Here is a 14,062-nt window from a genome sequence, read left to right on the forward strand (position 1 = left end):
GGTCACTGTTCTCCAGAGAAGCACAACCAATAGGACATATGTAGATGGAGAGAGAGGTTGCGATGGAGACTCATTTATTATAAGGAACTGGCTCGCACACCAATGGAGCCTGACAAGTCCCAAGACCTGCAGTCAGCAAGCTGGAGACCCAGCAGAGCCCGTGGTGTGGCTCCAGCCAAAGCCCCCAGGTTTAAGGCCCAGGAGGCGCTGATGTGTCAGTGAGCCCAAAGGCATGAAATAAAAACGGATCCATGCCCAGCTCAGAGAGGCCACAGGCAGGCAGCAGGAGTTCCACCTCCTCTCTCTCTCTCTCTCTCTCTCTCTCTCTCTCTCTCTCTCTCTCTCTATCTATCTTTATTGTTGAAAGTATTACAAGGAGTTCCACCTTTCCTATTCAGGCCCTTTTGTTCTGCGCAGGCCTTCAACTGACTGGACGAAGCCCACCCACATGGAGGAGGGCCATGTGCTCGGTCTACGGATACAGATGTTCGTCTCATCCAGAACCACCCCCACAGACACATCCAGGTCGTTTGACCAAATGCCCGGAAGTTAACGCCCACCAGGGAGGATGCAGGCTCCAGGACCAAAGGGGTGCTATGTCCTGAGAAGTCAGACTCAATCTGGCAGGAGTGCCCAGGGAGGGGCCTGGGAAAGGTGTGGCCTGGAGAAGGCCGCTCAGCCCACCCCACCGCTTTGGCTCGGTGGGTAGAGCATCGGCTTGTGGACCAAAGGGTCCCGGGTTTGATTCAGGTCAAGGGCATGAACCTCAGTTGCAGGCTCCTCCCTGGCCCAGGCCCTTGGTCAGCGCACATGCAGGAGGCAGCCAATCGGTGTGTTTCTCTCTGTCTTTCCCTCTCTCTCCCACTCTCTCTAAAACCCAATGGAAAAATATCCTCGGGTGAGGATTAACGAAGAAAAAAGAAAGCCGCTCAGACCCGCTCTGGTCCCGGGAGGCTCTTGGAACGGGCTGGCAGGAAAAGGTGGCATAAGTTGGATATTTCTGTAAAAGTGAAGTTTTATTACCTTCATGCACATGTTATTAGCCAAGATATGAATATGTACTAGTAACGAGACAATGGTATAAGGAAAACCGGCGAGGGAGTGATCTCAGTGCGTAACCAGTGAGCATCACGTAGTAATGACAGCCTCACCTCGCTTTGCTGACTCCTGGAGCCACTGAGTCTGCAGGTGGAGGAGCGGACACCTCTGCTCAGGCCACTGCCTTGCCCGAAGCAGGCCACAGCGGCGGGTCCCACCCAAGCAGGTCCCGGAATCCGATGCGGATACTACGCAATGCGGGAACGGATACGGACATATTAATGCTTGGGGAACTAACGAATTAGGCAGTTCTTTGTTGTTAATCCTCATGCGAGGATACTTTTCCATTAAATTTTTTAGAGAGAGTTGGAAGGGAGGGGGAGAGACACAGAGAGAGAAACATTGATGTGAGAGAGACACATCAATTGGTTGCCTGCCACACACACCCCGACCAGAGCCGAGGATTGAGCCGGCAACTGAGGGACATGCCCTTGACCAGAATCGAACCCAGCACCCTTCAGTCTGTGGGCCGGCGCACTATCCACTGAGCAACACCAGCCAGGGCATTAGGTAGTTCTTGACACCCAAACCTGAAGGCTGCAGGTCAGTAAACTTCGCATGTGGAGCCTCTGATCAGCTTTGAGACACGTCACTATTGCCCGGCCGGGCAGCTCAGTTGATGAGAGCATCATCCCCGTTCACCAAGGTTTCAGATTCGATCTCGGGTCTGGGCACATGCAAGAATCAACCACTGCGTCCATAAATAAACAACAAAGCAGTGTTTCTCAAATCAGTACAGCTTTTCAAATGGCTCCAGCACAGATTTAAAGAATGTGTGTGTGCAGGGGAGCGACAAACTTTCGTAATGAATTGAAAAAAATGTCACGACCGCCGAAACCGGTTTGGCTCAGTGGATAGAGCGTCGGCCTGCGGGCTGAAAGGTCCCAGGTTCGATTCCGGTCAAGGGCATGTACCTTGGTTGCGGGCACATCCCCGGTAGGGGGTGTGCAGGAGGCAGCTGGTCGATGTTTCTCTCTCATCGATGTTTCTAGCTCTCTATCCCTCTCCCTTCCTCTCTCTAAAAAAATCAATAAAATATATTTTTTAAAAAAATGTCACGACCCTGCTTTATAGTTTCAAAGACATCTAAGAAAGGAGTCTTGGAAATAAAAAACATAGCCAAAATTATTTTTAAAAATCTCAATACAAGTGTTGCAAGATAAAGTTAAGGACATTATTCAGACAGTAGGGAAGAAAACACATAGAAAATAGAAATTAGACCTAAACTTTCAATTTGGGAAATCCAACAACTTTCTAATAAGTGTCCCGGGTAGGAGGGGTGCGCAGAACAACTTTTGAAAGAGAGAATACTATTGACCGGAAATAAGGGCTCCAGTGCCCAGATTGAGTCTCTCCAGGACATGATTCATTGTAGGAAACCAGAGGTAAACCAAATAGCTTAAAACATCGAAAAGGAAGTCATGCTTAAAAAAAAAAAAAAAAAAAAGAAAGGCAGGTGAAAGGATTTCACTAAATATTTTAACAGTAATATTCGATGCTAAGGAACAGAGCAGGGCTTTCAAAGTTCTGTATAGAAATGAAATACCACACAGAATTGTACGAAGAAATAAACCCCACAATTCTGGACATGTGAACTGTATTTTTCAGGTCATCAGACTGTGACATAGTAACACCCTGCAGTACTCCTAGATCTGTTCCCACCTCCAGTCCTCCAGTCTGGGCAGCTACACACCCCTTCCCCATGTGACCTCAGAGATCACCCAACCGTGAGCGATGGAGAAGGGCTGGGGCGTTTAAAGGAGCGCCAAAATTGTCAAAGGAATCCACCGGAAGGCTTGCAAAACCAAGTTAAGGAAATTATCCAGAATGAAAACAAAAAGACATAAAATAGGAGACAAAAGAGACAAGTTCAATAAAGGAGGTTGGACGACTTCCTAATAGGAGTTACAGCAAAAAAAAAAAATTTTTTTTAAAATATATTTTATTGATTTTTTACAGAGAGGAAGGGAGAGGGATAGAGAGTTAGAAACATCGATGAGAGAGAAACATCAATCAGCTGTCTCTTGCACACCCCCTACTGGGGATGTGCCCACAACCAAGGTACATGCCCTTGACCGGAATCGAACCTGGGACCTTTCAGTCCGCAGGCTGACGCTCTATCCACTGAGCCAAACCGGTTTGGGAAAAAAAAAAAAAAAAAAAATTTTAAATAAAAAAACTTGTATTTACTTAGAAGCATTTAGAATGTCACCAAAATGGCTGCAACTTTTTTTTTTACCATTACAGACTGGTAGTCAGTGAACAGAACAATTATTTCATACTAGTGACCTGGTGCACGGATTTGTGCACAGTGAAAGGAAGTCAATTAGAAGGTGGCCAGCAGGATGGGACTGGGCGAGATGGGCCAGACACGCCCTGGAGCCAACCTCCCGTGGTCCCTCCCCGCCGTCTGCGGAGTGAGCGGGGTCCCTCCAGCAGGTGGGGTCTCTCGGCCTGGCCTGCTGGGATCAGGCTGAAACCAGCTCTCCGACATCCCCCGAGGGGTCCCAGAGTGTGAGAGGGCACTCTGCAAAGTTGCGGTTGTACAGGGTGTGGAATGCAAACGTAAGTGTGCAATAAACCAGATTCAGGGCTGACAGTGCCCCAGCAACATCATAACCCACGGGCGAAGGTGGAGTCGCAAAGCCGTACGAGGAATCGGGCTTCCTCCTCTCTGGTTTCGGGGTGCATCACCTGAAAACTGCCACTGCCAAGTCACTCCAGCTAGGCAGCTCCTGCGTTGAGCATCTGACCCCTGGTGGTCAGTGCACATCATAGCGACCGGTCGGACAGGCGGAGGGACATGTAGCATATTAGCCTTTTATATACACACTGAGTGGCCAGATTATTATGACCACCTGACGTTTGTAGGCAAATTAGCCGTACACTGCATCATATGGGATATGGAAGCCAAAGCCTGTTCGAACACCTTTGCTGTCTGCAGTTACCAAGATAAAACATCTCTAATTCGCACAGGAACACAAGGATTGGACAGTCGAGCATTGGAAAAAAGTCATGTGGTCCGATGAATCATGTTTCCAGTTGCATCATGCAGATGGCAGAGTGAGAATTTCGCAGAAACAGCATGAAAGCATGCACCCCACATGCACGAGTACAACCCTTTAAGCTGGTGGGAGCAGTGTTATGGTTTGGGGCATGTTTTCCTGGCATGATTAGGGCCCTTTAATTCGTGTGGAACAACGTCGGAATAGCACAACCTACCTAAGTATCGTTGCTGATCAAGTTCATCCGATCTTGTGGATGGCGTATCCCAATGGAGATGGCTTCTCCCAACAAGACAATGCACCATGCCACCGTGCTCGTATTGTGCAGGAGTGGTTTCAAGACCACGAGGAAGACTTTACCTTGCTTAGGTGGCCCCCACAATCACCAGACCTCCATCCAATTGAGCATTGGTGGGACGAAGTTAAAAGAGCCATCAGGCAGCCATCAAATCTCACAGAACTGGATAGTGCTATTCATCAGGCACGGCGTCAGATTCCTCGCATCACCTTTCAACATCTCGTGGAGTCAATGCCAAGAAGAATCGCCGCAGTATTGAAGGCAAAAGGTGGCCCCACGAAGTTCTGATGGGGCGGTCATAATAATCTGGCCACTCGGTGTATAGGTAAGCTGCCATCAGAAACAACTGAAGATGAAAAAATTACCATCCCCTGCCCTAGGCCCGTGGTTGGCAAACTGCGGCTCGCGAGCCACTTGCGGCTCTTTGGCCCCTTGAGTGTGGCTCTTCCACAGAATACCACGGCCTGGGCAAGTCTATTTTGAAGAAGTGGCGTTAGAAGAAGTTTAAGATTAAAAAATGTGGCTCTCAAAAGAAATTTCAATCGTTGTACTGTTGATATTTGGCTCTGCTGACTAATGAGTTTGCCGACCACTGCCCTAGGCAGTTTGGCTCAGTGGATAGAGAGTTGGCCAGTGGACTGAAGCGTCCTGGCCTCGATTCCAGTCAAGGGCACCTGCCCAGGTGTTGGACAGCATCCCCAGTAGGGAGCATGCAGGAGGCAGCCAATCAATGATCCTCTCTCATCATTGATGTTTCTATCTCTCCCTCACCCTTCCTCTCTGAAATCAATAAAAATATTTTTAAAAAGACCATCCCCATATATAACTAATCAGTGCTGAGCACCAACAAGAGGCTGCTGTAACTTTCCAGGCCAATTCACAACCCCTACAGTGCAGCAGGCGAGGTTAGTGGCTGCTGAAAATCCCGCCAGCACAGGCGACCTAGGGCCACAGTGGTAGTGCGTTAACTGTACAGAAAAGGACATGGTCAGTTTAAAAGCAAAACTTGCGCAGCCTTACGTTTCTCGTGTTTAAAAAAGGGGTGTGCACAGGGGGTTAAATGCTCTATAGACAAGAAAACAGCTGCGCTAAAACCAACTTATTCATCATCTTCGCCTCCCTCCTCCTCCTCTCCCTCCCCTTTCTTCTTCTTCTTGCCTTTTCGCCCGACAACTCCCCTTTTGGCCGCATCAGCTCTCCGCTCGCTGTGTGGCAGTGTCCTCTCCTCCTTCTCCTTCAGCTCAGCAGCTTCCCTTCCTAAGGCTGTTGTCACCCGTGGGGGCTGCCGCCGTGTGGTCAGTCCCACACCCCCAGCGCTTTGCCACCTCCCCGATGGCCAGGCGGGAGGCTCCTTCGACTGGGGCGCTATTCGGAACAAAGCCAGCAAAGGCCGCAGGCCGCCTCCTGGGTGCCCTGCGACCCTTGGGTTTCCTTTCGGTTTCTCTTTCGGAGGAATTTAGGTTTGCATTTCTCTCTCCTCACGGCCTTGTCCGCCTGTCAGGTCTTCACATTTCCTTTCTCCTGAGCAGACGGGGCGCCCACCTTTCCGAGCTCGTAGGAAACTGCCTGGAGCCCCGGGGCCGCTGCGGGCCCTCCTCCCGCAGGTTTGCACCAAGAAAATGCACGATGGCACTCTGCCTCCGGCTTCCCCTTCGCCCGCGTTCCCTTCCTTCTCCTCCGCGGGCACAGGCACCCAGTGCCCGGCCGCTCCCACTTGCCCAGGCACTGGCCGGTGTGACTCGGTTGGTTGGAGCATCGTCCCATACACCAAAAGGTTGTGGGTTCGATTCCCAGTCAGACCACATACCTACGTGCACATGTGGTATACAAGTGATCAGTGCTTCTCTCTCTCATTCCCTCCCCCTTTCCCTAAACAAAACAAACACCTGGAGGAAGAACCAGCCCAAGCTGGAATAGGACAACGGAAGGCTGTGAGGACGAAGGCTGTGATAGCGGAGTTATCTGGTGTCTGAAGTTGAGCTAGAAGGCTGGGTAAATGGCAGGTACAATAGCGCCTGTCAGTCACGAGCTGGTCAAGGAACAACGTATAGTCATGAGTATGGACACTTGTTTACTGATTTTAAAAAATATGTATTTTATTGATTTCAGAGAGGAAGGGAAAGGGAGAGAAACATCAATAATGAGAGAGAATCACTGATTGGCTGTCTCCTGCACGCCCCCTGCTGGGGATTGAGCCCGCAACCCGGGCATGTGCCCTGACTGGGAATTGAACCATGACCTCCTGGTTCATAAGTCAGCGCTCAACCACTGAGCCACACCAGCCAGGCTTGTTTACTGATCCTATATAATAAAAGACTAATATGCAAATTGATCAAATAACTGGTCGCTATGACGCGCACTGACCACCACAGAGCAGACGCTCAACACAGGAGCTGCCCCCTGGTGGTCAGTGCACCAGAAGCTGGGCTCACAAGAGGGTGCAGGCTGGGCTGAGGGGGGCGTAGGGGACTAAGGGGGGCTGAGGGGAATCTCCCCTTCCCCCCACCGAGTGCACCAGGCCTCTAGTTTAACCATAACAGCTATATGGATGACTTATGAAAAAATACGTTTAGGGACTTGAGAGCTACTAAATATAAAGACAAAGTTGGGGGGGGGGGGGGTCCAGTTTTTAGAGTGCTTTCAGGTCTCAGGGTCCTAGACTGAGAAGTAGGGCAGAGGGCAGAGGGCAGAGGGCACTCCTGGGGACTCTTTTGAGGCTGGAGACAAAAAAGTGGAGCCTTGAGGCTAGGATCCCAGTGAGATGGGATGAGTAAGTCCCTGAGCCTAAAGGTTTTTCCTTCAGGTCATTGCCACATCCTCACACTGTAGGCGGGAAACAAGGAGGCACACTTTCTAGAAAGACCTGGAGAGCAGAGCAGAGGCTCTGGCCACTTCGTCTGGCTGAGAAGACGAGGGTCACTGACCAGACTGGCCAGGGGGAAGCCCTTCATGGGAAGTGAAGCACCATGAGACGGCACCTCCCCGAGACAACGCCGCCTTCCCCGGCTCCGCGCGGCGGGGAAGGCGAGAGCCCGGCCTGTGTGCCCAGCCGAGGCCACCTGGCGCCTCTCCGCTCGCTTATGCTGCCGTCCAGCTCTCAACTGAAACTCACTGGGCTGGAGATACAAACACAGGATGACAGAAACAAACGCATGGGCGAGGCACCTATCAGTCAGTAGGCAAGGACTGGATAACAGCTGCAACCTACATGTTCAAGAAAATAGAGAAAAAGGTTAGAGATGAAAGGATGGGGAATTTCACTTGAGAATTGAGCTGTATAAGAAAATTAATTAGGCCCTAGCCGGTTTGGCTCAGAGGATAGAGCATCAGCCTGCGGATTAAAGGGTCCCAGGTTCGATTCTGGCCAAGGGCACATGCCCGGGTTGGGGGCTCAATCCCCAGTGTGGGGCGTGCAGGAGGCAGCCAATTGATGATCCTCTCTCATCATTGATGTTTCTATCTCTCTCCCTTCCTGTCTGAAATCAATTAAAAAATATATAAAAAATAATAAAGCAATGGTGACTGAAACTACGCTTAAAAAGATAATTAGAATTCAGAAATAACGAAAATTAATAATTCAATAAAATTTAACAGATGATTGAACACAGCATGAGAGGACTGAACTATCAGAAGATAGTTCAATATAAAACATCCTAGCCTGGCCGGTGTGGCTCAATAGTTGGGCATCCACCTATGAACCAGGAGGTCACAGTTTAATTCCTAGACAGTGCACATGCCTGGGTTGCGGGTTCAATTCCCAGTAGGGGGCGTGCAGGAGACAGCCCATCAATGATTTTCATCATTGATGTTTCTATCTTCTCTCCCCTCTCCCTTCCTCTCTCTGAAATCACCAAAAACATATTTTTAAAAATCTTTTTTAAAAAAATATATTTTATTGATTTTTACAGAGAGAAAGGGAGAGGGATAGAGAGTTAGAAACATCGATGAGAGAGAAACATCAATCAGCTGCCTCCTGCACAACCCCTACTGGGGATGTGCCCACAACCAAGGTACATGCCCTTGACCGGAATCGAACCTGGGACCCTTCAGTCCACAGGCCGACGCTCTATCCACTGAGCCAAACCGGCTAGGGCCATATTTTTAAAAATCTTAATGTTTTATTTAATATATTCAAAACACCATGACTTAAACATGTAATCAATATAAATTATATTAAAATTATTAATCTTATGGGTTTTTTTTTCATGTCAAGTCTCCAGCATCCTGTGGATACTATACCTCCAGATTCTCTTCATTTGGATTCACCATGTTTCTTTTTTTAATACATATTTTTATTGATTTTTAGAGAGAGAAGGGAGAGGAAGAAACATCGATGTGAGAAATGTCAATCTGCTGCCATCTGTATTCCTCCTACTGGGTATTGAGCCCGCAACCCAGACACGTGCCCTGCCAGGGAATTGAACCTGCCACCTCCTGGTGCATGGGTCCACCTCAGCCACTGAGCCACACGCCGAGCATGGATTCACCATGTTTCAAGTGCTGGAGCCACAGTGACTCATGGCAACCACATTAGGCAGCAACTGGCAAGTTTTTGTTGCCCTGGCCAGTGTGGCTCAGTTGGTTAGATCATCATCCCATGCACCAAAGGATAACGGCTTCCTCCCAGTCAGGGTACATACCCAAGTTGCATGTTTGACCCTGGTTGGGGCGTGTACGGGATGCAACCAATTGTTTCTCTCTCTCTCTCTCTCTCTAATCAATGAAAACATATCCTTGGGTGAGGATTTAAAAAAAAAAAAAAAAGAATGAAGATAAGATGGCCTTTTCAGATTAACAGAAATAGTGACAATCAATTGCCAATAAGAATTCACTAAAAGAAATTTGTCTCTGGGCAGAAGAAACATTATCCCAGATGGAAGTGAGGAAAGGAATAAAGACCAGACACGTTCTTGTCCTATCGTGTGTGTCTAGCTTGTTTACTTAGCATCATGTTATCAAGGCTCCTCCATGTTGTATCAGAATTTCTTTTTCGTTTATTATAATCCTGTGTTTTTTAAAATTTTTAAATTTATTTTATTTATTCCAGAGAGGGAGAGGGAGATAGAAACATCAATGAGAGTCATTGATCAACTGCCTCCTGCACGCCCCCAACTGGGGACAGAGCCCACAACCCAGGCATGTGCCCTTGACTGGAATCGAACCCGGGACCCTTCAGTCTACAGGCCGATGCTCTACCCACTGAGCCAAATCGGCCAGGGCTTTCCTGTGTTTTTGATGATAGCCTTCCTAATGCGTGTGAAGTGGTATCTCTTTGTGGTTCCGATTTACATTTCACTCCTAATTAATGATGCTGAGTTACTTTCATGTGCCTATTGGCCATTTGTGTATCTTCTTTGGAGAAATACCTATTTCAGTCTTTTGCCACTTTTTAAACTGAGTTGTCTGATTTTTGTTGTTATTGAACTTTTGAAGCATTTTATATATTGTGGTTATTAGTCCCTTAGCAGATAGATGGCTTGCACGTATTTTCTATTCTATGGGTTGGTTCTCTCTTTACTGTCTTGATAGTGTCCTTTGATGCCCAAGTTTTTCATTTTGATGAAGTAGAATTTATTTTTCCTTTTGTTGCCTTGTTTTTGGTGTCATATTTAAGAAACCATTGGGAACAGAGTGCAGAATCGCGGAGGGAAGGCAAGGGGAGGGTGGGTGGGTGGGAAGTGATCAACCAAGACCTTGTATGCATATATGCATAACCCATGGACAGATAATAGGGTGGTGAAGGCCCGGGGTGGGGAGGCAGGCTGGAGGGGGTCAATGGGGAGGGGGAAGAGGGGGACATATGTAATACTTTCAACAATAAAAATTAAAAAAACAAACCACTGGTATATCCAAGGCAGGAATATTTGCCTGTTTTCTCCTAAGAATTTTATAGTTTTGACTCTTAAATCTAGGTCTTTGATCTATTTTGCCTATGGCTTTTAAGACCCAACTTCACTTTTTTTTTTATGTGGTAGATAGGGTAGAAGGGAGTGTGTGTTTGGGAGGGAGGGAGGGGAGAGAGAGAGAGGGGGAGGGGAGAGGAGAACGCTGATGTGAGAGATACATCAGTTGTTTCGTATGTGCATAGACCTGTTTGCAGGCTGGTATCCTTGCGTTTTTAAGGCTTTCATTTGGGAGCCTTTTATCCCCCACCTCCCATCTCCTGTCATTTTGTGTTGTTCTGTTGGTTTTTGTGGTGTCCTAATGAAATGGCCATGTTGATGCTAAGCAGCTGTCTTGGTGAAGTCCCGGTCATTGGTTCCTTGTAGAAATGTGAGTCTCCCATTTTCAAGGTTGTCTCGTTAGGTTTGTTTGAGCCATTGAGTAGATAACTTTCTCCCTCCAAGTGGCTCCCAACTTCACTTTTTAAATATATTTTTATTGATTTGAGAGAACGGGAGAAACATCAATGATGAGAACCATTGATCGGCTGCCTCCTGCACACCCCCCACTGGGGATCAATCCCACAACCCTGGCATGTGCCCTGACTGGGAATCAAACCGTGACTTCCTGGTTCATTTGTTGACGCTCGACCACTGAGCTATGCTGGCCGGGCCCAACTTCATTCTTAAACATGTGCATATCCAATTTCCCAAGCGCCATTTGCTGGAGAGAACTTCCTTTCTCCATTGAGTGGTCTTAAAACCCTTGTGGAAATCATGTGACCATGGAGGTGAGGGTTTATTTCTGGGCTTTCACTCTCATTCCATTGATCTGGGGTGGAGGCTGTCTGTTCGTCCTCAGGCTACCATCACAGTTCTTATTTTTTATTGACTTCAGAGAGGGACAGATAGAAACATCGATGATGAGAAAGAATCACTGATCAGCTGCCTCTTGCACACTGGGGATTGAGCCTGCAACCCAGGCATGTGCTATGACCGGAAATTGAACTGTGACCTCCTGGTTCATAGGTCGATGCTCAACCACTGAGCCACGCCAGCCGGGCTCCTTTTCATATTATTGATAGTGTATAAAAATACAATTGTATTGTGAATTTGTGTCCTGCAACTTTGCCGAACTCCTTTGCAAGCTCTAACAGCTGTGTGTGTATTGGGGGTTCTTTAGGGTTTTTACATATAAGATCATGTCTTCTACAAAGATACTTTTCCTTTTTCACTTACAATTTGGATGACTCTTCTTTCTTTTTTGCATCATTGCTCTGCTTAGAAACTGCAGTATTATTATGAATAGAGATGATAAAAGTGAGTCTCCTGGTCTTGCTCCTGACCTTCGGGGGAAAAGCTTGCATTCTTTCGCCTTCGAGCACATTAGCTACAGGCTTTACATAAACGGCCTTTATTTTTTTATTTTAATTTTTTAAATTTATTTTTAATATATTTTATTGATTTTTTACAGAGAGGAAGGGAGAGGGATAGAGAGCTAGAAATATCGACCAGCTGCCTCCTGCACACCCCCTACTGGGGATGTGCCCGCAACCAATGTACATGCCCTTGACTGGAATCGAACCTGGGACCCTTCAGTCCGCAGACCGACGCTCTATCCACTGAGCCAAAACAATTAGGGCATAAACGGCATTTCACAAGATATGACTCTGCAGTTTCTGCCCCTGCAGTTGTCTGGGTGGCTTCAGTATCAAGATAGCACTGGCCTCACAGAATGCGTTAGGAAGTGTTCTGTCATCTCGAAATTTTTGGAAGAATGTGGACAAGAGCAGTGTTCCTTCTTTTCTACGTTTGGTGAAGTTTACCAGTGAAGCCACCTGGTCATTGGCTCTTAGTGCTTGGGGTTTTGAATAGTTTAAATGTCACTTCTTGCAGGTCTTCTCATTTTCTATTTGTTCTGGAATCAGCTTTTCTAGTTTGTTTCTAGGAATTTGTCCATTTCACCTAGATTACCCAATTTGTTGGCATACAGGTATCCATAGTAGTCTTTTTTCATCTTCCTCATTTCTGTAAAGTTCAGACATGTCCTCTTTCACTGGTTTTAGTAATTTGAGTCTTCTCTTTTATTCTTAGTCAATTTAGCTAAAGGTTTGTCAACTTTGTTGACCTTAAAGAAACTTCTGTTGTCCTTGATTTTCTCTAGTTTCTTATCCTGTCTTTTATCCCTGCTTTAATCTCTATTCCTTCTGTCCTTCTGCTGGCTCCGGGTTTGGTTTACTCTTCTTTTTCTAGTTCCTTAGGCACACATTAGATAACTGCTTCGATGTAGACATTTACAACTATAACACCCCGGTCCTGGTTCCATTGCTTCCCATACACTCTGGTACGTTGCATTCTCATCGCATTCTTCTCAAGGTATTTTCTCCTTTCCTTTGTGATTTGTTTGATCTCCTGGTTGTTTAAAAGTGTTAATTTCCACATACTTTTGAGTTTTCCCAGATGTTTATACCCTAAAACTCAGTTATTTCACACTGAAGTATATGCCCACTATGTGAGCAAAACTGCACCGGAAGAGACAGACACAACGTTCGCTTTTGGCTATTAGTAGCCAAAACACTTAATGACTGAGAGAATAAATGGAAGCATATTCATTAATGAAATACTACACAGCAAGGAAGATGAACAAGCCACACATGAACAGATCAAAGCCACCCCCTCCAAAAAACACAAATTATCCCATCTACTTAAAGTTCAAAGAGGCAAAACTACGTTATGTAATTAGGCTGTGTGTTCTCCTAATTAAACTTGTAGGAGTAATTTCTGTAAAACTCACATTAGCAGTGACTGGGGGAGAAGGTCAAGGGCACTGGCCAGGGAGAGGGGCTCCAGGTGTTGGTGTGTGTTTCTGGCTGCAGCTGGTTGTCTCCTGGGCATTTGCTTCATGGTAATTCATGAAGATGTGCTTTTGAGATAATCCAATGAGTTGTGTATTACACTTCGCAGTATAAACGATAAGTATGTATTGGTCTTGAGTTGGTAACATCAAACACTTCCTAAAAGCAAAGACAAACACTTCCCAGTCTACCAGGTTACAGGCGCACAGAGGGAGGAAAACTTGGAGCATAAGGAAGGAAGTCCTCAGCCATGAGTAAACTTCAGAATTGGACCACAGGCTCAGATGCTGGACTTAGAATAGAATATGAAATTGAGACGTTTCTAACAAACATCTATATATATAAAAGCCTAAGCGACTGTTCAACTGGTGCTATGACGCACACTGACCACCGGGGCAGACGCTCAATGCACAGGCATGGAAGCATGGAACAAACTGATGAATCTCAGAGGGAAGTGGGGAGGGGGGGAGGGGAGGAAGAAATTAACCAAAGATCTGATATGCATACTAGAGGCCTGGTGCATAGATTCGTACACTGGTGGAGCCCCTCAGCCTGGCCTGTGAGGATCGAGCCAAATACATGCACTGGGCCTCCGACATCCCCCGAGGGGTCCAGATTGCAAGAGGGAGCAGGCTAGGCCAAGGGACCCCACCAGTGCACAAATCTGTGCACCGGGCCTCGTTACAAATAAAAGGAGCCCTGGCCGGTTGCTCAATGGTTAGAGCACCAGCCCCAGGACGGAAGGGTTGCAGGTTTAATCGCTGGTCAAGGACATGTACTTCGGTTGTGGGTTCATATCCCAGCCACCAGTTAGGGTGTGTGCAGACGGCAACCAGTCAATCTCTCTCACTCTCTCTCCCCTCCGCCTCCCCCCTCCCCACTTTCATGCTCTCTCAAAAGTCAATGGAATAAATATCCTTGGGT

The sequence above is a fragment of the Cnephaeus nilssonii genome (genome assembly GCF_951640355.1).
Source record: "Cnephaeus nilssonii genome assembly, chromosome: 1".
NCBI classification, from domain to species: Eukaryota; Metazoa; Chordata; class Mammalia; order Chiroptera; family Vespertilionidae; genus Cnephaeus; species Cnephaeus nilssonii.